Genomic DNA, 25410 nt, shown 5'->3' with positions numbered 1-25410 from the left:
CAATGTGCTTAATAAATAGCAGATATTCTTCCCATTAGTCATGAGTACTAGGGTTTTTATTACCCTTATAGTCAAATGTAAATTTTCCCAATTATCTAGATTCAGGAAATTCAATCTACAACACTTATGTTTCCAACCACTAGGTGGCAGACAGATTGGCACCCTATTTCATGCTCTTGGATCTACCTTGGGGGCGAGAAGGTTTCTCTGAGGGTAAATTTCCATTTTAAATGAAATTCTTATTTTTATTATGGCTCTATTTAGAGTTCCTACTTCTTCTTCAGTTAGTTTCATTAATTTGTAACTTTATATGACTCCCCCTGCCCCCTTTAAAATATGTTTTTATTATTTTTAGAGAGACCGGAAGGGAGAGAGAGAGAAACATCAACATCAATAGATCGAGCCCACAACCACCACAAAACTGGGGCACGTGTCCTGACCAGGAATTGAACCAGTGACTTCCTGGTACATAGGTCAAGACTCAACCACTAAGCAACACAAGCCAGGCATGAATCCCCCTTTTTAACCTAAATTATCCAAATTGTTAACGTAAAGTAATTCACTGTATGCTCTTATAAACCCTTTCAATTTCTTTAAGGCTGGAAGTTATGTATCCTCTTTTATTCCTGACTTTGGTCATTTCTATCCTCTCTTTATTTGTTAATTAGACTAAATAGATTTTGTGACCTTGGCACTATTGACATTTAGACCCAACAACTTTTATTATGGATGGGGCTACCATGCATTGTAGGATGTTACATCTCTGGCCTCTACCCACTGGATGCCAATAGTACACATGCACACATATACATACACACACACACACACACACACACACACACACACACACACATATACCAAAGTGTGACAATTAAAAAATTATCTAGTTATTAAAAAGTGCCCCTCTGGGGGTGGGGGTGGGGGACAAAGCAATTCCTGATTGAGAAAAACTGGTCTAGATAAAGTTTTAATTTGTTATTTTTTTCAAATAACCAGTTTTGTTTTCATTGATTTTTTACCTATATTTTGTTTTTCATTTAATTTGTGTGTGCTCTAATCTTTCATTTCCTATCTTCTACTAACTTTGGGTTTAATTCACTCCTCCCCTCCCCCCTGTGTAGTTTTGAAGGTGGAAGCTTGGGGGTACAAAAAGTGATTTTTAAGACAAATTGTATTTTGGATAACTTGGATTTTAGTAAACTTAGTAACTTAGCTGGGAGAATTGTTTAATAATCAGTTAATAAGAACTTCTTATCCAGAATAGTTTAATAACCAGCTAATAAGAATTGTTTAATAATCATTAATAAACAGACAATAGTAAAATAAAAGTTTTCCCCCAGCCCTCAACTTTGCCTTTCCTAAGGAAAACATTGTGTAAAAAACTTAGCTGTGGTTAATCTCTAGCCCACTCTCTTACATAATAACCCTGAATTTCCTAAATGAAGTGAATTGTCATCTTTCTTGGAACTTCTTTTCACTTCCAATCTACATTCTGAACTCTTTTCACTTACTTACACTGATAGATTAGCTAATATAATTGAATAATTGCTGCTGATTATATAATGCAATATTATTTTTCTAAGTGCTGTACATGATGAATGGTACATGTAAATGATCAATAAATAGTAGATGCTAATGTAATTACTCTCATAATGGTGATGATGTAGACAATGAAGAAAGTATCATTCAGAAAAATTAGACTTTAAAGTAAGGACAGAACGTCCAGTCATGATGGTGGCATAGGTAAACATAGTACTTAACTCCTCCCACAACTATACCAAAATTACAACTATACTACAGAACAAGCAACATGCAGAGCTGCCTAAAATCTAGCTGAAGAGAAGTCCTACAACCAAAGATATTATATAAAGAAGCAACATCAAGAGTGGTAGGAGGGCAGGGATGTGGTAGGCAGTTAGACAGACATGAACAGAGCAGGACAAGGGGCCAGGTATAGAAGGTCACCAGGGTAGAGAATCCTGGGTGCCTAGCAAAGGACAATTGTAGTGTGGGACATCATTCATAGGGTGGCTTTACTCCCAAGCATATTGCTGGGCATATGGTTTGGACTCCCTGACCTTTCCTCCCTAGATATAACATGAAGCCATAGTTGTACAATATTTCAGCTCCAGGCCCAGAAAAGCAGCAAAACCAGAGAAGTAATGTCAAGTCTCACATATGATCCTCCATGGTGGTCACAGCCAGTCCTTGCAGCCAATAGGCCTGCACTCATTGATGTGCCATCAGCAATCAAGGCTCAACTACAATAGTAGGGTATACACAGCACAGATGGAAGATGGGCCTCTCATGGAATGGTCAGCTCAGGTAAACAGGAAGGTTGTGCTACTGGATCCTATGGGGCACCTACTATCGATACATTAGGCCACTTTACCAAGTCTGGAAGATGTAGTAGCTCTACCTAACACATAGAAAGAAACACAGGAAGGCTGTTAGAATAAGGAGACCAATAAACTTGTCCAAATGAAACAACAGAACAAAACTCCGGAAAAATCACTAAAGAAAAATGGAGACAAGCAATCTATTAGATGCAGAATTGAAAATACTGGTTATAGGCATTCTTGATGAATTTATGGGAAGAGTAGATGAATGTAGTGAGAACTTAAAAAAAAGGTAGGAAATATAAAAATGGAACTAAAAAACATAAAAATGAACCAGTCAGAAATACAGAATATATGAACTAAAATGAAGAATACATTACAGAGAATTATCAGTGAAGTAAATATATCAGAGGATAAAATCATGTATTTTGAAGCTAAGGAAGCAGAAAACACCCAAACAGAACAGCAAAAAGAAAAAAAGAATTAAAAAAAAATGATGATAGTGTAAGGAGCCTCTGGGATAGCAAGTGTATGAACATTTGATTCATAGGGGTGCCAGAAGGAGAAGAGAGAGAGCGAGGAAATGAAAACCTATGTGGGGGGAAATGGAAACTTCCTAAACCTGGTGAAGGAAACAGACATACAAGTCCAGGAAGAACAGAGTCCCAAAGAGGCACTAAGTACAACACATCAGAATTAATATGCAAAAGTTAAGGACAAATTCTATATCTAAGGACAAAGAGAGAATCTTAAAAACAGTAAGATAAAAACAGTTACCTACAAGGGAGCTACCATAAAACTTAGTTGATTTCTGAACAGAAACTTTGAAGGCTATAGAAGATTGGTAAGAAATATTCAAAATGATATAAAACAAGGACCTACAACAAAGGTTATTCTACCCAGAAAAGCTATCATTTAGAACAGAAAGACAGATTAAGAGCTTCCCAGACAAGAAAAAGCTGAAAGATTCATAGCCACCAAAAACCAGTTAAAGGATCTTCATAAAGATTTTTTTAAAAAAAGGAAAAGATTAATTATATGAATAATAAAATGGCAATACATATTTACCTCTCAACAACTAAATCTTAAAAAAATGAACAAAAACAGATTCATAGATACAACATTTTGATGGTTGCCAGATGGAAGGGGATTTTGGGGATGGGTTAAAAAGGTGAAGGGATTAAGAAGTACAAATTGGTAGCTATGGAACAGTCATGCAGATATAAAGTACAGCATAGGGAATATAGACAATAATATTTGAATAACTATGTATGGTGTCAGAAGGATATAAGCTTTATGATGATCATTTAGTAAGTTATGTAATCTCTAATCACTGAGGTGTACACCTGAAATTAATATGATATTGTATGCCAACTGTAATTGAAAAATAAAAAGTTATTTAAAGTAAAAAAAAAAAAAAAAAAAAAGGACATTTCCAAGTCATAGAAGGATAGAGGAGATATAATCAAGTACAACAAAAAGAAATAGTTTAGTAGCCAGACTAATGATCAAACTCCATTCTAAGAGAGCAGGTGCTAAAGCTGGGATGCGGTTACTGTCAGGAGCTAAAGGGAGGGATAACTTTAAGCCTTCTTAGCAAGCATCACAGCCAAGCCATAGAAACCAAAATCAGTTAATGAACACCAAGGTCAGGAGCAGAGCTAACAACAGGAGACTGAGTGACGATGAGGAGCAGACAGAATATTAGTATTTGGGATGAAGTAAAAAGGACCCTGGGTAAAGCAAAAGGAGCCAGTTAGTTTGCAGGTTGGCTTTCTGAGTTCTCTATGCATGTTAATGGTCTGGTAGACGTACAGGGTACAGGCTGATTTGCTGTTCACTCTGCACAGGGACAGGTGCTCTGCTGTCTCTGTGAGGCACAGGCAGGCTTTCCAGGGCCTGTCAGGAGGAAGGCAGCTCAGCTCCACTTTCCCTTTTTTGATTTCCATCCCTCTCCTTGGCTCAATTCCCATCCTTGTCCCTGTCCTTTTCCAGTCCCAATTCACCTTCCATTTCCCTTCCTTCTTTTCTCTCCTTGTTGAACTAGAGAGGAAGGAAGGGAAAGAGAGAAACATCCATGTGAAAGAGAAACATCTATTTGTTGTCTCCTGTACCCACTCTGACCGGAATCAAACCTGCAACCTGGGTATGTGCCCTGACTGGGAATCAAACCCATGCTCTTCCAGTGCACAGGTCGATGCTCCAACTGAGTCACACCAACCAGGGCTGTCTTCCTTCTTTTAGTCCCTCTCCCTCTGCCCAGACACAGCTTGTCTCTCACAGATTACATTACTCAGGCTCAGGCAATATGCTTTCACCATCTTAAATCCTGATTCTTGCATAAAACATCAATTTTTCCTGTTCCAGGACACCCTGGGTGTGGCACACTGCTGTTTACAGCACAAGAACATATTGTGTATAGCATCACATAGCCACCCAGCTGGGACATGCTGAAATAGGAAAACTTGGTCTGGAACTGAGATCCTGTGGGCACCCTTGTTCTGAGTATGAGACATGTCTATGAGCTGGCAAACAAGGCATGAAAACGGGGGGGGGGGGGGGGAACATTAACAGAAAGAAATAGATTTAAAGAAGAGGGAAAAGAGAATCTATAAGGTAACACCTGCATATGATAGGAGCTTTCAATGTATTATTTGATTTACATTTTGCAACTCTATAAAATAAGGGGATTTCATCTTCCTTATTTGACAGAAGAGGAAAATAGGGCTCACAGATCATAACAAATGACTTTTCCATTATGAGCATGTGACAGAGTTGGGATTCCAATGTAGGGTTGGATGACCCCACTGTTTCACATACCACTTGGTAGGAAACATGTCATACTGGTGATCTCCAATGATACTACTAACAGAATGAAAAGTCAAGTCACAGACTAAACAAATGTATCTGTAATAAATGTATTTCATATAGTACTTTTAGGTATATTATATAAAGAACTCCTTAGAAATTAATAACACAAGTCAATAAAAAATTTTAAAGGGCAAAAGACTTAGACACATCACAAAAGCAGATGTACAAATGGATACTAAGCATGTGAAAAGGTGATTAACATAATTAGTCATCAGGGAAATGCAAATGTAAACCCTCATGGAATACCTCACTGAAATGACTAAAATAAAAATGTCTAAAAACATAAAATGTTGACGAGGACATGGAGCAACCTGAACTCTCATAAACCACTGGTGGGAGTATAAAATAGTGTACTTTGGAAAGCAAAGTGTCAGCTTCTTAGGAAGTTAAGTATAAATCAATTCACATTATACATGAATCTGAAAAATTCTATTGTAAGCAAATGGAAAAAAGCCAAACACTGAAGATTATATTCTGTTTGATTCCAGTAGTTATAGAACTTCCATAGAAGGCAAAACTCATCTCTGCTGTATTTCAGTTTTAGAAATTATACTTAAATTAAAAAGTATGGAGAAAATATCTCATTATCTTCACTATCCTGCTCAGCCCTCAAAAAAAAAAAAAAAAAAAAAAAGTATGATCTTTGAATTTTTAACCAGGCACACATGTACTATTTGCATTTGTCAACTCTTCCCTGATTTACATTTACCTCTTCCCTTAGGCTCTTATATCTACAAAATATGTGATTGTTATTATGTGGCTAAAGTAAATATTACTACTAGTAGCCCTGCGCATGAATCAGTGTACCAGTAGCTCTCTGCCCCCCTCCTGTAGCTCTGTGCCACTCGTATTATATAGAATAAGTACTGAGTGAATTAATCAGTGTCAATTTTCATATTAAATATTAGTAAACTTTGATTTATTACTTTTAGAAAAGGATAGAAAGTTCCAATATTTTCTTCTTGTATTCCAGCTGGTCACCTTGTACATATTCTAGATATGTGTCTACTGCTCTGAAGACCACTGTTTTCATGCTTTGCATCAGGACTTTTTGCTACTTGCAACTGAAAGAGATAAGATTTTATTCTGTTGACAATAAGTAGCCTCCAAAGTATTTCAAAAAGGAGGAAAGTATCTCACAGCATAGTGCAGGCACTAAAGGCAGAAAGGTCTGTTAAAGTCTAGAAGAGGTTGGTACCTTGAATTAAAACATGGAGATAAGGAGATGGAAGTAAGAGGCACTTAGTAAGCAGAATCCAAAGATGCTAAGTTAAAAACACTCATAGGTCTTGATGGTGTGTCAGGTGTGGGAAGTTGAGGACATAAGAAGCATCATGAATGGTACTCAGATTCCTGGCTCAAACAGTTGGATGTATGGTGGGACCCTTACTGAGAAGGAAGTCTGGGAAGTAGAGAGGGTGATGATGAAGGATCTAGATTTGGGTATCCCAATCCCACGGGTTCTAGGAGATTCCCAGTGGGCAGCTGGGAATACAGCTCTGGTGCTCATCAGTGAGGTTATGGCTGCAGAGTGGCCACTCAGTTGTCTTTTATAGGCTGAGGCTTTTGTGATTCTGGCCTCGGTTCTGCAGCTCTTCCTCAGCATACTGGAGCCTGAGAGAAGTCCATCTTTCCTCCCTGGCATCACTGCTGGTCCCTCCCCACTCCTCACTACACTTGAGAAAGCTGAAATGCATGCATCATCACCCCTACTTCTGGTGAGAAGTCCCTACAGGAGCCTTCCAGCTTGCAGCCTGGTAATGGATTTACCATGCTCTTCATCAAGAGCAAAGACCTATATCCATTTGACATTTATGGAGCTTTATAATGTGCCTGGCTTTGTGCTCCAGACAAGATAGACAGAAATGCAAGGGCATGGCGCCTGCCTCCTGGGAGCTCACTGTGAAGAGACAGACAACGGTAATGTGATACAATGATTAGATTGGCTTGGCTGAACTGTAGCGGGGTCTTAGAGGAACAGAGGGTGGGCCAGGCTGAAGAAATCAGGGAAAGTGTCTGGGGGTGGAGGGAAGTGATGGCAGCCTTTGACCTGATATTGAAGAATCAGCTGGACTAAGCAAGATGCAGCTGATACTCTAAACAAAGGACCTGTGTAAGGACCTGAGGCGTGAGAGAACCTGGTACATTGAAGAGCATGTGGTGCAGGAAGCTTAGTGTGGCTGGAATATAATGTGCAAGGGCAGCATGTCTGTGGTGGGTCTGTAGGGAGAGTGTTATTGTTTTTGTAGAGCAGGTACAAAGCCCTGCACGGTGTTTAAAGCTTCATCGAGCAAGAGGGACAGCCTCTCTCTCATTTGGACTCTCCCTTAGGAGAAGCTCATTAACAGTCTGGAATGGGGGAAATACAGCCTACTCAGTATTATCATGGGGAGCTGGTAAAGGATGCTTTGCTGGCTAGTGAGGGCATTTGCAGCTAGAGCAAAACAGGTGTACGGTCAAGGTTGTACATTCATGGGAGAGTCCAGCCAGGTCGCAATCAGAATTGGGTCTAAATACTAACACTAGCTTGCCTCAGAGTATAATTGTGCATAAAAGTGAACAACTGATTACTTGTGAGTATGAGACCTTCTAGGCACCTTTTGCTAATTTGTGCTAAATAACTATGTGGGCTACAGGCAGCTGTGGAAATGGGGCACAAGATGCATGACTTTCTAAGATTAAAATGAAATCAAGCTCTGAGCTGGGAGTCAGCTCTGACAATCCTCCTTTGTGCTTCTGCTTCCCCTGCATTAGAAAAGGCCACGGTTTCTGAGATTAATGCAAACTACTATCACTGCAGGAAGACGTTTCCGGACATACACCCTGCGTCAACAGACACACATTTTTTAAACAAAGCCATGTGTTTTCCAATAACATAATAGCAAAGCACAACTTTAAGACAATAAAAATACCAAACTTGGCCAAAGAAAACTTTCAGGAATGAAACAAGCATGTTCGTTAGTTGCCTTTCATGTCCTCCACCACTCACTGCACTTGGTCTTCTTTTGGAGGGCTGATATTCAGAGCATTTGGAAATTTGTATGGAGAGTAAATGCTTTGACAGGGGCCTTATTGAGTCCTGAGATACTCAGGATAAACAGGAGAGAAGAACTTATGAGCTTTACTCCCGGAATTAGATAGGCATAAAAGGCAAAGACCTTCCTTCTCGGAAGAGTGGTTGGAAAACGTAGACCAGGGAACAGGCTACAGGCACAGGAGCAACGTTTGGGAGAGTTGAGTTCTCACCACATTTGCCATTTTGTTTCTTCACACCTATGCCCCCATTTAAAGAAGAGTGAGATATTTGTATTTGTTGATGGATAAAATTTCCAGACTTCCTGATTTCAAATCACTTGTCCCATTCATTCTCCCCACGAGTATATTTAAGCTTAGGAGGCCATATGTTGCATGTTCTTAGTTTAAGGCTTAAAATACAAGGTTGCTGTAGAGACTGGTTGTACAGAAAGACTCAGAGGACTTGACATCCAAATGTGTAGCCACCAGGAGAAGGGGTGTTACTATGAAAATGAGAACAAGCAGGAGGGAGTTTCTTCCTGGAAGACAGGAGGCAGCAACAGGGCTGGCCTGGGATGGGAAGAGCGGACCCTAGTCTCCTCTAGCAGAAAGGCCCAGCGAGACTCATAGAAGTGAAATGCTGAAAGCAAGGTTTATAAAAGTGTTACTCAGGACATCCCAGTACAAATAAGCTAATTTAGTGTCCAGATCATGGAATCTAAATACCATTCCCCACGGAAAGGAATCAGGGTTCTTTGGAGAAAGGGCTGATTTCAGGAATGGAGTTGGGAAAGAACCAGATGAACCTGGAACATCTTGCCGGGCCAGGAAGTAGAGATGCTCTGAAAGAATATGCGTAAGGAGCCAACTTGAAGAGACTCCATCTAGGACACTTGGAGTCTCAAAATAAATACTGACAATACAGATTATAACCCACAGAATACAATTAAGAATCCATGGGCCCATACTTAGTAAATACAGAAATAAATAAATGAGAAATAAGGGAAATCTCTTCCTTGTAGTAGAATGGCAATTAATGGCTACAGAACAAATAATGGAAATAAGTATGGAAGGAATGATGGACTTAGGAAATAATTTGGCAACAACTATAGTAATAATTGTTTTAGGCAAGAATCATCAGGATGCTGAAACCAATGGGTGAGTGTTTGATAAGAAACAGTAATTTTATTTTGTCTGGAAGTATCTCCCACCAAACTCTTATTAATTACTAATGGGAAAAAAGTTACTTTACAGCACAGGACCTTACAGACACCACCTTACCAAAGTGTCAAAGTTAATATAACCTGTAACAGGTAACAGATATCATTTTCCTTTTGAAATAATGCACTAAGAAAAACACATCATTATTTCTGCGGTATTTCTTCTAAAAAGGTATATACTGAATGCAATGAGGAAGAAACATCGGATAAACCAAAATGGAAAGAAATTCTACAAATTAACTGTCCAGTTATGTCTGAGTCATGAAGAAGACTGAGGAATATAAAGGAAACTATAGAGAGATTACAACTAAATGCATAATGTGAACCTAGATCAAATTACACACCAGAGAAATATATTTTTCTTTTCTTATAAAGCCCATTAGTGACACAATTGATGAAATATGAATATCTATGGATTAGATAACAGCTGAATGAATGGTAATTTCCTGGTTTTGATAACCGGACTGTGGTTATGTGAAAGAATGTCTGTCCTTGTTTCATGAAATACACTTTGAGGCATTTAGGTATAAAGAGGAATTATATTATTGTCAATGCACTTTCAACTGACTCCAAGAGAGAGAATGATAAAATCAACTTGGTAAATGTCAGCATGTTGGGAATCTGCGGGAAGGGTATATGGGAATACGTCACAGTATTTTTTTGTAACCTTTTCTGCATACCTGAAATAATTTAAAAATACAAGTTTTTAAAAAATTAAAAGTAAGTAGGTAAACAAACAAATAGATTTGTCAAAGGAGTTTCTACTGAGGGAGAAATATGTAGGATGGACTGGAGTAAGGCTGAAGGCAGTAATGGATTTCTTCTACTTGTACCCAGTATGGGTCCAGAGCCATATTTCCTATTTCTTAATGGTTGCTTGTATCATTCCATGATGCAAACAGCCAGAAAATACTGGTTCCCCACCTTCTCACAGGCACCCACACATCTTTAGATGGCACATCTGGAATAATCTCTGAGCATCCCTTGATATTTGACTGCTTACAGAGAAACATATGTCTCTAACTAGAGGCTCTAATTATTTTTCTGTGTCCCTACAAGCCAACTATACTTTCCTCTCCATCTCAAAGAACCTAATCAAAGTTTTACAGGATTTCAATTAAGCCAATGAACAATCTCTGAGTTTTGATCCTATTCCATGTGTGTTCATGTTTAATCAAAATTCCAGTGGGGTAAATTTTCTAAATTGAGAGAAACCACTTACTATAGTAGGAAAAGCACCAAACTGTCTTTCTCTACCACCAACTAACTATATGTGAATTTGGGTCAATCACTTCTATAGTCCTCGTCCATAAAATAGAGAATCTGAACTAAATTATAACAGTGGTCTCTTCCCCTCTTTAAAAAGATGGTGGTTACTAAAGAAAAGAGCCCTCTAATTTTAGCCAGTTTGCATACCCATGAGAATAAACTTTTCCCCCTTAATTAAAGAGATGAGACTTGCACTTGATTCTCAAGGTTGACCTTGGTTTGAGTTCATAGCATTGACATCGTTTTACCCGGAGGAAGGATTACAGTTAAGAGGCAGCATTCCCACACCCAAGTTCTATTTTATAACTACCTCTGCCAGCTATGCTATGTTTAGCTTAAACTATTTTTGGATGCATAACAGTTAATCACCTCTCCCAGTGAAAAATTAAAAGGAGGAAAAAAAAAAAAACGCATCAGAAATGTCCTATAATCACTCCTCAATACACCTAACTCCTCCTGGGTTTCTTTTCCTATGCTCTTCATCTCTGTGACTTTTTTGTGTTCCTTGCACCAGCATGCACATGAGCTGTCTCCCATGACCAGTATGCTCAGGTATCTGTTTCCTTCAGGCCTGGCTTCGATTCAGCAGCTCCGAGGAGCTGACAAGGAGTTGGGAGAGAGAGACTAGCCGTGCCCAGTTTTGCATGAAAGCAGCCCCGGACATACACTTCTACAATCACTCTCCAGGCTCTGCCTTCCTACTTGGGCTGCTCATCTGTGCCAAAGCCTTTGCTTAAGGCATAAAGGACTTTTCCCCTAAGTCCCAACTTTTAGAACACTGGCTCTTCAGCAGAACTCCATAAGCTTCTTTGGATTTTGTTCTGATCGGATCCATTTCTCAAAGAAAAAAAAAAAAAAAAAAAGTGAGAGAGAGAGAGAAAGGAATGCCAAATTTCCATTTGGGGGCCAGACAAGGGAATACAATGGGAGACTTATGTCCTGGAGGAATGCAAGGAATCTGAAGATGGGCACAGGCTGCCTGAGCTGAGCTGGTGTATAATGGAAGACACAAGGGCATTGAGAGGGTAGGCTCTGTCCACTTGGTGTAGGCTGAATAACTTGACCTGAGATCTAGAAGAACCCCAGAAATCATGAATTTTCTGTAAATAAGAGCAGGTGAAATCTATTTCAATTCCTCTTCCATGTCAACTTCATAAAATTATGAAAATAAAATATGAAAAATGTCAAACATACAGAAAGTGAAAAAAAGTATAATGAACATCCATAAAATTTTGCCATACCATGTTTCCCTGAAAATAAGACATCCTCCAAAAATAAGACCTACTTACAGGTTTCCTTCTGAGTGAAATATAAGGCATCCCCCCAAAAAATAAGTCCCCCCCCTACCCTTGGCTAAACATGAGAGATTTGGTCCACTTATTCTGAAAGAAATTCACCAGGACATTCAGGAATTGGATTGTTATGATGATGTTCCAGAAGATTATGACATGATTGTCATCGAATAAATGAGTAAATTCTTGATACTGAAGGATTCACAGTTTGTCTGGTTTGTGTTGACAACTACCATATACAGGTAATAAATTTCCTTTATTTTCATTTAACAATAAATGTGTACCGTATTCTTCTTCATGGAAAAATAAGACATCCCCTGAAAATAAGACCTAGTGCATCTTTGGGAGCAAAAATTAATATAAGACACTGTCTTATTTTTGGGGAAACAGGGTATTTACTTTCTTATATTTTCATATGTATTTTCATATACATGTATTTATAGATATGTGTGTATATACATCTATATGTACACACATGCACACATACATATTTGTATGAGTTGCTGAAACATTTTAAAGGAATTATTGACATCAGGTCATTTCACTTCCAAATACTTAAGCTTTTATGTCCCAAAATAAGGACATTTTGTGATTTAATAGCAATAGTATTATTACTCTTAAAAATAATAACTTCATAATATGTAATACCCCATTTCTAGTACATTGCCCCAGTGCTACCAAAAGTGTATTTTATAGTTGTTTACTTCAAAATAGAATTCAATCAGACCAAGCCAATTATCTGGTTGACTTTAATATTTTGCATTTATTTGTTTCCCCTTAGTGTCATTAAAATTTTTTTTCTCTTCTCTGTTTTTCTTTACCCTGAGAATTATATCATATATGCCAACATATCAGGAAGCACATAGTATTTGGTTGTACTATTGGGGACATTAAATTTACTTTATCCAATAAAGTATAGTCAGTTTTGCTATAATACCACATATATAATCTGAAAGTCACTATCTATGCAAAATTACATAGTAAAAATCACAAGGCTTATGGGGAAAATGAAGATAAGGGTACTTCAGCATTCAAAAATGTTGATAAAAAAGAGGAATCTATTAAAAACAATAGCAGTTTAACACTTGTGAAATAGTTAAAAATTATATAAATACCACAACAATATATGGCACTTTACCTTGAAAAAAACACCTTATGCTTACTTGTAGAAGTGGGCATCAAAAAGGGTTGCAGCTTATGAGTTATTATGAAGAGATGGAAGATGATATAAAATTGGACAGTGTTCACACCAGATGCGGATGGGTGTGGCTCTTCACACATGTGTATTATTCCTAGGTGGTGTGGCTCAATGGGGGGCACTTTTCTGCATTCACTCGTGTTTCTTGAGTACAGTATCACAGAAGTAAACATGAAAATGTATTACCCTCAAAGTGTTCCTTAATATATCAATCATATTAAAAAGAATTCACAATTCAGCCAAAACCGGTTTGGCTCAGTGGATAGAGCATCAGCCTGCAGACTGAAAGGTCCCAGGTTCGATTCCAGTCAAGGGCATGTACCTTGGTTGCGGGCACATCCCCAGTAGGGGGTGTGCAGGAGGCAGCTGATTGATGATTCTCTCTCATCGATGTTTTTAACTCTGTCCCTCTCTCTTCCTCTCTGTAAAAAAATCAATAAAATATTTTTTTAAAAGAATTCACAATTCAAAACAAGTATATCAGAACTGATTGCATTGGCAATTTATTTCTCTCTTTTTTTCTCAATCAGTTTAGCCACGGGTTCAATTGTATTGATCTCATCAAAGACAGGTGTTAGTCTCAATGGATTTTTTCATTCTGTTCTCTCCTCCATTTATTGTGCTCTTATCTTTGTTATTTCTTTCTTCTGGTTACTTTGAGTTTAATTTGCTTTTCTTTTTCTAGTTTTCTAAGGTAGAAGTTTAGCTAGTCAATGATAGATCATTTTTACTTCCTAATATATGTCTAATGTATTTCTCAACAAATACTACTTTAGCTGCATCTCATGAATTCTGATATATTATGCTTTCATTATCACCACAGAAATAGTTTCTAAGATGTCCACATCTATAAGGGTGAAATAGACATACCTGCTGTGCATTCTATTAAATACAGCTAAAAATTGTATATACAAAAATATAATTTACTTACAAATTAAAAAAAAAATAAGAAGACTATGGATGGTAAAGAGAAAAACAGCAGACAGGCTAGGGACCTGGAGACTTGAACAATGACAGGACGCTAGGGGTGATATCAGCCAAGGTTTAGCAGGGATCATGAACTCCCAAACTCCATCCAGCATTAAAGAGAAGTCAACCCCCACTGAATGTCACTGGAGGCCAACTGGGAAGCCTAGACTTCCATTCCCACCTTTTGGCAATAAGGCATGCCTCCTTTCTCTAAAGAGAAAGAAAATATTTTTCTAAAAAAGGAATCTTAAAACATAAAGATGGAAGAAAGAACAATAGAAACAGCAAATATGTGTTTGACAGTTGAAGCAAAAATTGTAACACTCTAATTTGGTTCTCAATATACCCAGAGGAACTTTTTAAATTTAATATTTATTTACTATCATTATATTATAAATGGAAGAGGGCAAAGAATGTCAAGATAAAAGTTCCTATATTTCATTATAACTAGTAAATGTTGACACCATTAGACAAGGTATATACACACATACATGTGTATAATATCGATATAAACATAAAGCAGTCAATTAAGAAGCTATAAATAATATGTATCCCATAAACATACACTAGTGCATAAACATATTAATACAGTAATGAATTTTTTTCTGTAAGACATGCTGGATTTCCTTCAGTTTGTGAAAACCCACTAATGTAGGTCCTTTATAAAAGCAAAATGACCGAACATAAACTTTTGGAAAGTGGGGAAGACTACTTGCTTTATGCCATTTCAGCTGACAAAAGGTTCCACAAAAATGCTCTATTTTTGGATCCTGGGGTAACCTGTATAAAGTGATACCCTTCAAAACACTACAGACATTAAGTAAAAATGATAAACAAGCCCTAACCAATTTGGCTCAGTGGACAGAGCGCCAGCCTGCAGACTGAAGATTCCCAGGTTTGATTCCGGTCAAGGGCATGTACCTTGGTTGCAGTCACACCCTCAGCAGGGATGTGCAGGAGGCAGCTGATCAATGTTTCCCTCTCATTGATGTTTCTAACTCTCTATCCCTCTCCATTTCTCCCTGTAAAAAAAATCAATAATATATATGAATTTTTAAAAAGGCAAACATAAAAGGAGCTTTTCTATCCTTTTCCGGTATTCAAGATGTCAAAGAGGGGATGTGGTGGGTCCTCCTGTGTGAAATTCTGGGATTTTCCCGGGTCTCCCATTGGGAGCGGTGATCAACTGTGCTGACAACACAGGAGCCAAACATCTGTAGATCACCTCTGGGGATGACTGACCGGACTTCCTGCCGCTGGTGTGGGAGACATGCTGGCCGCAGTCAGAAAAGCCCACCAGAGCTCACAAAGAAGGTGCAGCCAGCAGTGGTAATTCGACAAGGAAAGTCTTACCAGAGAAAATACATGTTTCTTTATCCTGAAGATAATGCAGGGCTCACTGTAAACAACAAAGGCCCGATGAAAGGTTTTGCCACCACTGGACCAGTTGCCACGGAGTGTGCAGTTTTGTGGCCCAGGATGATCACATCCAGTGCTGGCAGCATTGCATGATTCTCTGATGTTTTTGTAAGGAAAAAAATAAAACACAAACAAACAAAAAAACCCTACAAATTATTTTCTTCCCCCACCGAAAAACAAACAAACAAAAGAAGGAATTCTAAAATCGGTTAAAGTAACCCATAGAGAGGCAGAAAAGGAAAACTAAAATCAGATCAAACAGAAAACAAAAAATAAACCGGAGACTTAAGGCCTAACATTAGCTAATAAATTACAGAGGGACAGCAATTAAAAGATAGAAATTGGCAGAGTGGATAAAAAATTTTGGGAAAATTCCAAAGATTCTTTATATGCTATCTAGAAAAACAAAACCAAAGTACTTGGCCTAATCATACCTTTCTTAACTACCTCTTCTGATGACCTGTCACCCACACCAAAGCCAGGTGCTCTCTGAATGAATTAAAATATCGTAACTCCTATGAACCTAATGGTGCCATTTTACAACGTTCAAAATAAACCAGTGGGTCTATTTATAATAGGTCTAATGAATATATGGGGAGATAATTCAAATGATTGGACCCAAACACAAAATACGCCTATAAAATGCAACATTTTTAGTTATTGTCTTATGTATTATTCATGTATTATTGTTATCTCTCATTGTGGGCAGAGAAGATACTGTGCAATATCGCAATCTTTTGAAATGTAATGTCCTAGCAAATGGTGTCTTTTGGTGGAAGGCCCATATGCACTGGAAAAGAACTTATATCTGTAGCATGATAAAATATTCTCATAATTTGGGAATCACAAAAACTTGTCAACTAATTCATAATTATCCTAGAATCAAGAATGGGTGTTTTTACTAACAGAAGTCCTGTTTAGGGATTCTCCATCACCTATTCATATAGGTATGTCATCTCCAAATTCCTCATGAAATACAAAGATGTTCATCATGAAAAGATGCATCCCCCAAACCCTCCTCATTTAGTGTCCACCCACACAGAGGCTGGGTCCAAGAGTGTAAACTATCTCCTTCAAATTTCTGTTCTTGAGTACGCCTACGTGTATATGTGGTTTGCTTATTTGAAACTTAAAATGCCCTCACAGTTGTTTTGAGGATGGCAATGACAAACTTATAATAAAGCAAAGCAAACAAAACAAATACCCTGGCAACACACTTTGTTCTTTCACACGGGTGCCCCTGGCTTCACATAGGAAGTTGTTCCACCACCCCTGTACATGCCTTCCACACAGCTCTCTTCAGCCCAGCTAGTCCCAGAGCCTGAAAATCATATGAGCTGTTTGACGGGAGAGCTGAATTAGAGGTGAGTGTGCTTTGGTCCAATAGCAGAGCTGTGAGATGCTGGGCTAAGCCTACAGAGAACAGCTGGAGCCACCATCAACAATAGCCTTGTGCCCACTGAACAGGACTGTCAACCACGAATCAGTATTTCCAGCCCCATCTGCATAGATGAGCAATTGTTCTCAGTCACACTCCTTTAAAATGCAAAGTTTTGTGCTAGTGGTGAACTTTCTCAGTAATCACTGAAATACTTTTTAGAAAGCAGTACTCAGAGGCAAGCTTTAGGAGTAGAGAGAGGGCCAAACCATATCCTCACCCATTCACCCACTGATCCATTCATAAATGTATTCATTCATTCAGGATTTGTTGGTCGACCAGCAGTCCAGGTTTTGAGTTAAGTTCTCTAGAGATACAAGAATGAATAATGCTTGGCTCTGCCTCCCTAACAAACAACAAATCATAGTATAATACAACACAGCAAGAGCTCTAAGGAAATGCTTCCAAACTACACTTTCCCACAAGACAGATACACAAATTAGCCACTATGAACCAAGTCTGGGGAACATGGCTGGGTAGCAAACCTGATAGGTGTTTCAGCATTTTATGCTTTTCTACCTTTCTTATGCTTCCTTAATCCTTAAATAAAATAAAAAAAACTTAACTCCAGCTTCCTCAGGACACCAAGTAAAAGCAGTAGAAATACAAGTCCTTCGAAGTTCCTCTCATCCATCCCAGTTTAGGCACTGAAGTGGTCACTCGGATTCTCCCACCACCAGTAATGGTACTTTGCTTGCTGCCTGGGGGCTTCCTTTGGTAGCTGAGGCTGCTTCCCTCCCACCACCATTTTCCTTTTCTGGAGTTGACTGGGGAGGCCTCACTTCACACTAGTTCCTGGGGCTTCTGTTGAGCTCCAGGACAGGAACAATCTTTGGTGGTATTTTGGTTTCACGTCTAATGGAATTTAAGGCCAAGATTCCTGGGGTCTGCTGGAAGACAGCTGAATGGTACTACCTAGTGTAACACTAGAAATCACTTTTCCCCTCTTACCCTGAACTGGATCACACCTTGTCGGTTCTCCACAGGATATCTCCGCATATTCAGGGCCCTCAGCCCAGAGGCAGGCATTCATTCTGTTCTCCCTATATTGTCTTAATCCATGGATTGAAGGGCTTGCTACATATCCATCAATCAGTATGTCATCTAATTATATCCATTCCTTTTATAACCTTCTCTGTTTCTCATGGAGAGACTTCCTTCACACACCAGAGTCCCCGTGGTCAGCAGTAGCCTCTTCCCCCTGCAGGTATAAGAGCTAGCAGGTGTTTGCAGATGCTTCACCCTTCTGCGGTCCACAGCGGCAGGAGAAGAAAGCTGACTACAAAATTCCCTATCCATGTGACATTCTGAATTCCAGCAAACTATGGAGACTCCTAGGAACCCTTGCAGCTTTTCAGAGTGAAGGGAAATAATATTCACTTGCTCTCTATATTTATACCAGAACTCCCAAAACATTTTAAATTGCAAACGGGAAAGGGGAATGGAAGATAATAATTGAGTTACTTTCTTACCACACATGAGAATAGAACCATGCAACACATTGGGTAACTTGATTACATTTGATCTTATTATCTCCAAACATGTCAATTCTACAAATGAATGCCAGAGAGTAGGAAGTGTTCTTAATAGAAAAGCGACTGGTTTTCCGTCTGTGGTAAATTGTCACACAGCCCATGGTTTATCCCAGTGAAAGGGGCACATGTAGTCTTTCCAGAACTCTTATATGAACTTTTACACAATCATAGAGGGATTATTTAAGTCATCAGGATGTGCCTGCAAACCAACAAGGTCAAAACCAAAATCTTTGGGTCTTTAATCAATGGGCAAACTCAAAAGCACCTACTATGCCTTTGATACATTACTAAACCCTGAAAGGTTACCGAATGCAAACAAAACTTGATCTTCAAGTAGTCTCCTGTGAGAGACATATATGCATATTACTGTAGTAGAGAAAGGCCCTCAAGGAGTCCCTGGCACATAAAAAGCCCCAGCCGGTGGTAGCTTTGGTTATTAGCTTCTAAGCTATAACGGAGGCACACGAGGCTTTAAAAACTGCCCATGGCAGCACAGCGCCGAGGACTGAGTGGGGAAGATGCCCTTGATCTGACTCAGGAGGTTCTTTGATTTGCACGTTGGAGGAGCAGCACAGGGTTTCCAGGGGGAAATGGAAGAGCATCCCAGGCAGGAGGAACAGCATAGAGAGAAGCAAAGGCTTCAATTCACCTTTACCAAAGGAACCCTGAGTGTGGCCAGGGTTGAGAAGCTGAGGTGGGAAAAGATACAAACGTAAAGGCTCATTGGACCCGATGATGAAGGACCTTAAAGTTCAGAATTTATTCTGGAGACAGTGGGAAACAAATTTTTTACAGAGGAGATTGATGCCATCGAACTTGTGATTTAGAAAGATTACTGTGGGGCCAAAAAAAGGGGGGAAGAGGGGGACTGGATGGGATTGCTGAGAGGCAGGAAATGCAAGCCTGTGTTAGGAAGGGGGGATATGATGAGGAGGGGACCTAGAACAGGCAGCGCCCTGCTGAGAATGAGGGAGATTGGGGAAACATTTAAAAGACAAGCTTTTCATTATGAATTACTCTGCTATTATTCTTTCCAAGTTAGTGGGCGTAGTTTGCAATGATGTTCATGTCTATGAACAGCAAGTTCTTGAAGAAAAAAGACAAAAAAAAAACAAAAAACTGGATTTTGCCAGCTCTGTGCCCCTGCCGAAAGAGGACTGGCCTGTTAGGCTCCGCGGGCGCCACTTGGTGGCAGCTCTTGGAATGACTGGCTCAGGACCCAAAAGCTCATCAGCCATGAGCAAGAGGTTTTTAGCAACCTACAATCTTGAAGACCTGAAAAATGCTACATCGCACTTTCTTGCTTGGGTTACAGGGATGAACATTTAAAAGGTGTTTTGTTTCGGCCAACAAAATGAAATGCTGCATTCCAGATACAAGAGTGGGAAGAGGGTGGGGAGAAACAGAGGCCACTGAGGGAAGAGCCCTGTGACATCTCCCAGATCATCTACACCTGAGGGCCAGGCTGCTGTCAGACACAGGACAATGAAGGAAGCATCCCTGTTGTGGCCCTGGCAGGTGAAGCCAGGGACCCTCATATAACAGCAGCAAAAGCAGCAGTTGCTTGGTGCCAGCTTTGGTGTCAGGGGCACAGACGTTTAAGATGGGTGACGAGTTTGGCTTCAATTTAAATTGAATCCTCAGCAAACAGAAGGAACAAAGAGGCCCTAGATTTGGCAATTCTCTTTCTTACACACCCTTCCTATAATCAATCCACCCCCAAGACCAAGAACTCTGTCTGTAAAATCTTTCAAATCCAGCTGAAATTGACCATGATGTGCCGCTCTGCCACTACCACAGGGATCGGACCGGCCACCAGCTCCTCTTGCCTGGATTCTACACTCACCTCCCTGCTTTCACTGTTGCCCATTTGCTCCCACAGGCAGCCAGGCTGTTCACTGTAAAGAGTAAATCAGATCAAGCCACTCCCCTGCTCCAGGCCCTCTTATGGCTGCTCATCACTCAGAGAATAAAAGCCCCTTCCTCACTTGGCACACCCAGACCCTCCCTGCCCCACCCCACTACTTCTCCAACCTCATTATCTCTCACCACCTTCCCATCGCTCCTCGCTCCAGTTCCTCGGGCCTCTTTCAAACCCCTGGAACACACCACTCTCCTGCCTTTGGTTTCTGTTCTTGCCTAACCTTCTGAATGTGCTTCTATGACATGTACCCCAACTAGCACTCTCCCCTCTCTCTCACGCCTTATCATGCTTCCTCTCCCCCAATATGATTTTTCCTGATACTTTATTATACCACTGTTTATTTATCCCCCACTCTGGAGTGTAATCTCCATGAGATCAAGGAATTCATCTGTTTCATTAACTGCTATATTCCAGTGGCTAGACTAATGGCAGGCACATAGTAGGTTCTCAAGAAAGATTGGCTGACTGAATGAATGATACATTATCCTGTCTCCTAACCCCCTCCAGTCCTAAAAGAACCATTCACCTTTACCCTCACAACATATTAAAACTACTAGGACAACCTGATTTCCCAGAGTGAGAGATGGAGCAGGCTTCCCTGGGAAAGCTCAGTACATTTTCAAGACACCAGGTTATGCTCTCAGAACACGTCAGTTTCTGTCAAGAATTCAACAGCTGCACCCACTCTGCCTGAGGAGGGGACTTTAATGTGTGCATCATTTTAACAGTGAACTTCAGAAGATGAAATATAGGTAAGTCATATCTCAGAATTACCTCAATCCACTCCATGGATGCATTATACAAACGAAGTCTAACTTTAAATAACGAATGCATGATTTTAGTCTTTTGATTAAAAAACTCAAAATCAGTACCTCTTTTGGAGCAAATAAAAGCTAGCTTATTGCGAAAGAAATCAGTCTTCAAAAGGGCATGCTAGTCAAAGGCCAGAGTGCCCTCTACTGGCCATTGGCAGCAAATGAAACCATGGGGGTGAGGGAAGGGGTGAAGGGGGAGTGATTTCAAAGAGGAAGCAACTTTATATTCAAATCCACAAATGAGATTTAAAAAATCACCTTAATGCCTTCAAAGAAATAGGGGGAAAGAATCCCGTCCCTATTTTCAAGGAACACTAATTCAGAATTAAAGCAGTAGGAAAAAGAATGCAATCTAGAACATACAGTGGAGTGGTACCTGAGCTGAGGTTTATAAAGGGACTGGGAGTGGTGTGTACGTCGGAAGTTATAGTCCAGGTGATGGCTCCATAGATGCAGCTTGGAGGTGAGAGAGCACATATTTATGGATGCCAGGAGTTGAAAGCTGTGACAGTTACTCTTGGTTGCCTACTCACCAGTTATTTCCCAATCTGTTTTTCCTTGCCGGTGTGCTTTTATCTTAGAGGCAGAAAGTACCAGGTACTGATTTTTCTAATTGTTCTCACAGCTAGAGGCCCATGAGATATAAGGAATCATGTGCCTGAGGAATTGTTGGGATATCATTTCTTTCATAACAGAGGAGACACCCATGGAGAGGGCCCGGCATTTTCAATCTGCTTGTTGAAGTTGTGAGCTGTGAAGTTGTGGTCCTTGGAGCTATTGAAGCCATCTGGTGGCTATGAATGAAGATACCACCAACACAGTAAGGATGATAGTCTTGATGTTATTACAGAACTGCTGAACCACCCTGGGACCAACCAGCTGTAGACTCTCTTGTTGTAAGGTGGAAAAAGATCCTTATGGCTTAAGCCACTCTTGTTAATTACTGTTATAGATGGAATGTGTATGTTCCCAAAACTCAAATGTTGAAATCTTAACTTTCAATTAGAAAATATGATGTCAGATCATCTCTGGGTCTGAGCATATATTCGATTTAGTTACTCCATTCCTGATCTTGGGAATAACCCCAAACATGAATTGACTTTCTCACCCAGAAGACAATCAGCTTTGTGAGTCAGATGTTACTTCTGAATATCCCTCTGTTTCACCTTCAGGTTGGAAGAATGAAGTGAATCATTTTTGGAAAGGAAAGTCTATGATCCTCTTCAGGTGTGTGGACAAAGGTCAATCAAGGTATTCACGTATTTAAACAAATGCTGAGGGCCAGGTCTAGACTGCCCCTAGCTAATGATTCTAGAACCCTCCAGTTGACTTGCAACAGAAAACATATTGAATTTCATATTTTTTAAGAGAAAAGGTGGTATTAATGCATTTCTAAAAGGGAACCTTGCTCTTTACATAAAATGAGTTATCTCCACAATATCCAGGAAAGGGGGCACTTGACTGGTAGAAAGGTGCATTCCAGACCTCCTGGTAGGAATGGCTCCATACAGGAAATACATGCCTCAGACCATTAGAGCATGGTAAAGCCGAACATTACGGTCAAGAACTAACTGAACCCAGATTAAGCACAACTGAGATTAAAGTTTAGCTTTCTGCACAGCTCAACTAGGCAAAAACAACAACAACATGCAGATTGGATGATATTTTTTTTCAGCCTAGTGGTAGTTTTTCCACCAGCTGGCACCCCACCTTGCTTTGGTGAATGTTTAGCCATTGTTAAATAAATAAATCCTAGCTGCCAGTCCTCCTGAGGTTCATTACATACAGCTGCTCATGTGAGAAACAGTTTGTTCACATAAATCAATGCCTGAAATTTGAAGCATTTGGCCCAGTGACTTCAATTTTAGGCTTAGGTATATCTATAACTAATTTGATTTCTCCATTTATTAATAGCATGGCTCACTTGATTAGCAGTCCCACTGGTCTCTCATCACACTTTACCTTCAGCCTCTTGGGAGGATAACAGCCAGTTCTTTAAGAAGACCCTGAGGACCTTCCTGAGATAATGAGGGAGCATTCCCTAAAATTATCTATACTCATATTGTCACTATAACCTCTGGGATGTTACTTTTATGCAACTTGACTGGGCCAGGGGGCCAAGTGAAACATTATTTCTGGGTGTGTCTGTGCTGGTGGTTCAAGATGACATTAGCATTTGGATCTGTGGATTTGTACATTAGATGGCCCTCCCCAAGGTGGGTGGGTGCCATCCAATCTATGGTGGACCTGAATAGAACAAAAAGCAGAGGAAGGAGGATTCATTTAAGTTATGCTTAACCTGGGACAGCAGTCTTCTGCCCTTAGACTTAAATGCACATCATCAGAACCCTTGGAGCTCAGGTCTTTAGACGTGGACTGGGATTACACCATTGGCTTTCCTGGGTCCCCAGCGTGTGGGATGCAGATTGTGGGACTTCTCAGCTTCCATAATTACATGAGCCAATTCCTTATAGAAAATATCCTTTACATATAAATAATAGATGGACGGATAGATGATAATAGATGATAGATACCATTGCTTCTGTTTCTCCAGAGAACCCTGTCTAATACACCCTTCAGAATTTCTGAAAATCTACACCTTTTCATGGAGTCAGTAACTATCAGAGCCCTAGTATTACTTATGTAAGTTGTAACTGAATAAGTTAACATTCTTGTTAATTCTGAAGATAAAATAGCTTCCTGGCACCTAGACTGTGGTCTTGAGATTCTCCCTCCTGCAACAAGAACCAGAGCTCCTTGAAGAAATGGCCAATTCCAGTTCTGAGGCAAGGAACCTACGGATTTGATGAGCCTCTGTACCAGGAAGCAGGGAATCTAGGAGAGACTTTCAGAGTTGTATCAAAAGGACTCAGACAAACAAAAACTCACAGGCAGGAAGTAGTATGATGGCTACAAAGAGAAAGGGGGTGGAGGAAGGAAATAAAGGGCAAATAAAGGAGGGCAAATGTATGGTGACAGGAGATTTGACTCTGGGTGGTAAACTTACAATGCAAAATCAGATAGTGTATTATAGCACTGGGCACCTGAAACCTGTATAATTTTATGAACAAGTGCCATTTCAATAGGTTTAATTTTTTTAAAATTTAAAGGAAAACAAAAGCTCTTTTATGTGGGCCAGCATTTAATTCCCTTCCAACTGCAGAGCTTTTCTCTCCCACCCAAAGCCTTGTCTCTCCTACTCTAACAGCAGGGCAATGGCCAAGGCTGGGACTCTCAGGGGACCCACTCATCTAACCATCCCGGGCCAAGCAGGGCCTGGCTTGCTCTGCCTACTCAGGCTCCATTTACTGGGTCTCCCCAATATGCAACCTTCTTTCTTTAGAGGCCCATTGGCTCCAACCTTTCAATCTCCTGCTCTCTCCTGACATAAACAACAAATGGTCTCTTAGTAAATGCATTTGAGTTATTCTGTCCTAGATGCAGTGTCCAAATAACCAAACTCATAACCTGTCACTGTTTACCGCTCTCAAAGCTTGCTGAAAAGAAGTGCAAGAGCATTTGGATAATACAACTCATTTTCCCATTAACTTTACCATCCTAGAAATGGCTCACAGAGGAAGGTTTTGAAGCAGGAGTGAGACGAACTGTTTCTAGACCCAAGTCTGCAAACCTTGGTTTGGTTTGATTAGACCATACAGCATGCCCACTTTGTCAAACACAATTCTAAACACGTCATTACTCCTCAACAACCTTGAATCCTCAACAACCTTGAAAATGAGGTAGATAGTATTATAACCCTATTTTACAAAGAAACTGAGACAGAGAGAGTTTAGGGAGTCTACCCAACATAACAAAGCTAGTGAAATGGGGGTAGAGGGTTGCTTGTGTTTTGAATGTGGGGACTTGTGTCTTCGACCCATAATCCACATTATCTGGAATGCTGTGTGTATGACACAAAGAGAGAATGGGCTTTGGAGTCAGAAAATTTTGAGTCAAAATTCTGAGCCTCAGGTAGTTCATATGTAAACTAACACCACCTTTCTTCAGTTTGCTGTGTGGATTAAATGAGAGGATATATGTCAGCAGCGTTGGGAAATCTGTGAAGCCAGGCATTAACAGACCATTATCTACAGATTTTTAAAGGA

At 39.9% G+C, this 25410-nt stretch overlaps 1 pseudogene; it reads left to right on the top strand.

Moving 5' to 3' along the window:
- Positions 1-15278: 15278 nt before the first annotated feature.
- On the top strand, positions 15279-15724 carry LOC118716767 (annotated as a pseudogene).
- Positions 15725-25410: the final 9686 nt, after the last annotated feature.

The sequence above is a fragment of the Pipistrellus kuhlii genome, unplaced genomic scaffold (assembly GCF_014108245.1).
Source record: "Pipistrellus kuhlii isolate mPipKuh1 unplaced genomic scaffold, mPipKuh1.p scaffold_m20_p_12, whole genome shotgun sequence".
Classification (NCBI taxonomy): Eukaryota; Metazoa; Chordata; class Mammalia; order Chiroptera; family Vespertilionidae; genus Pipistrellus; species Pipistrellus kuhlii.
Note: the sequence above shows the minus strand (reverse complement) of the source record. Positions and strands in the feature narration are given on the sequence as shown.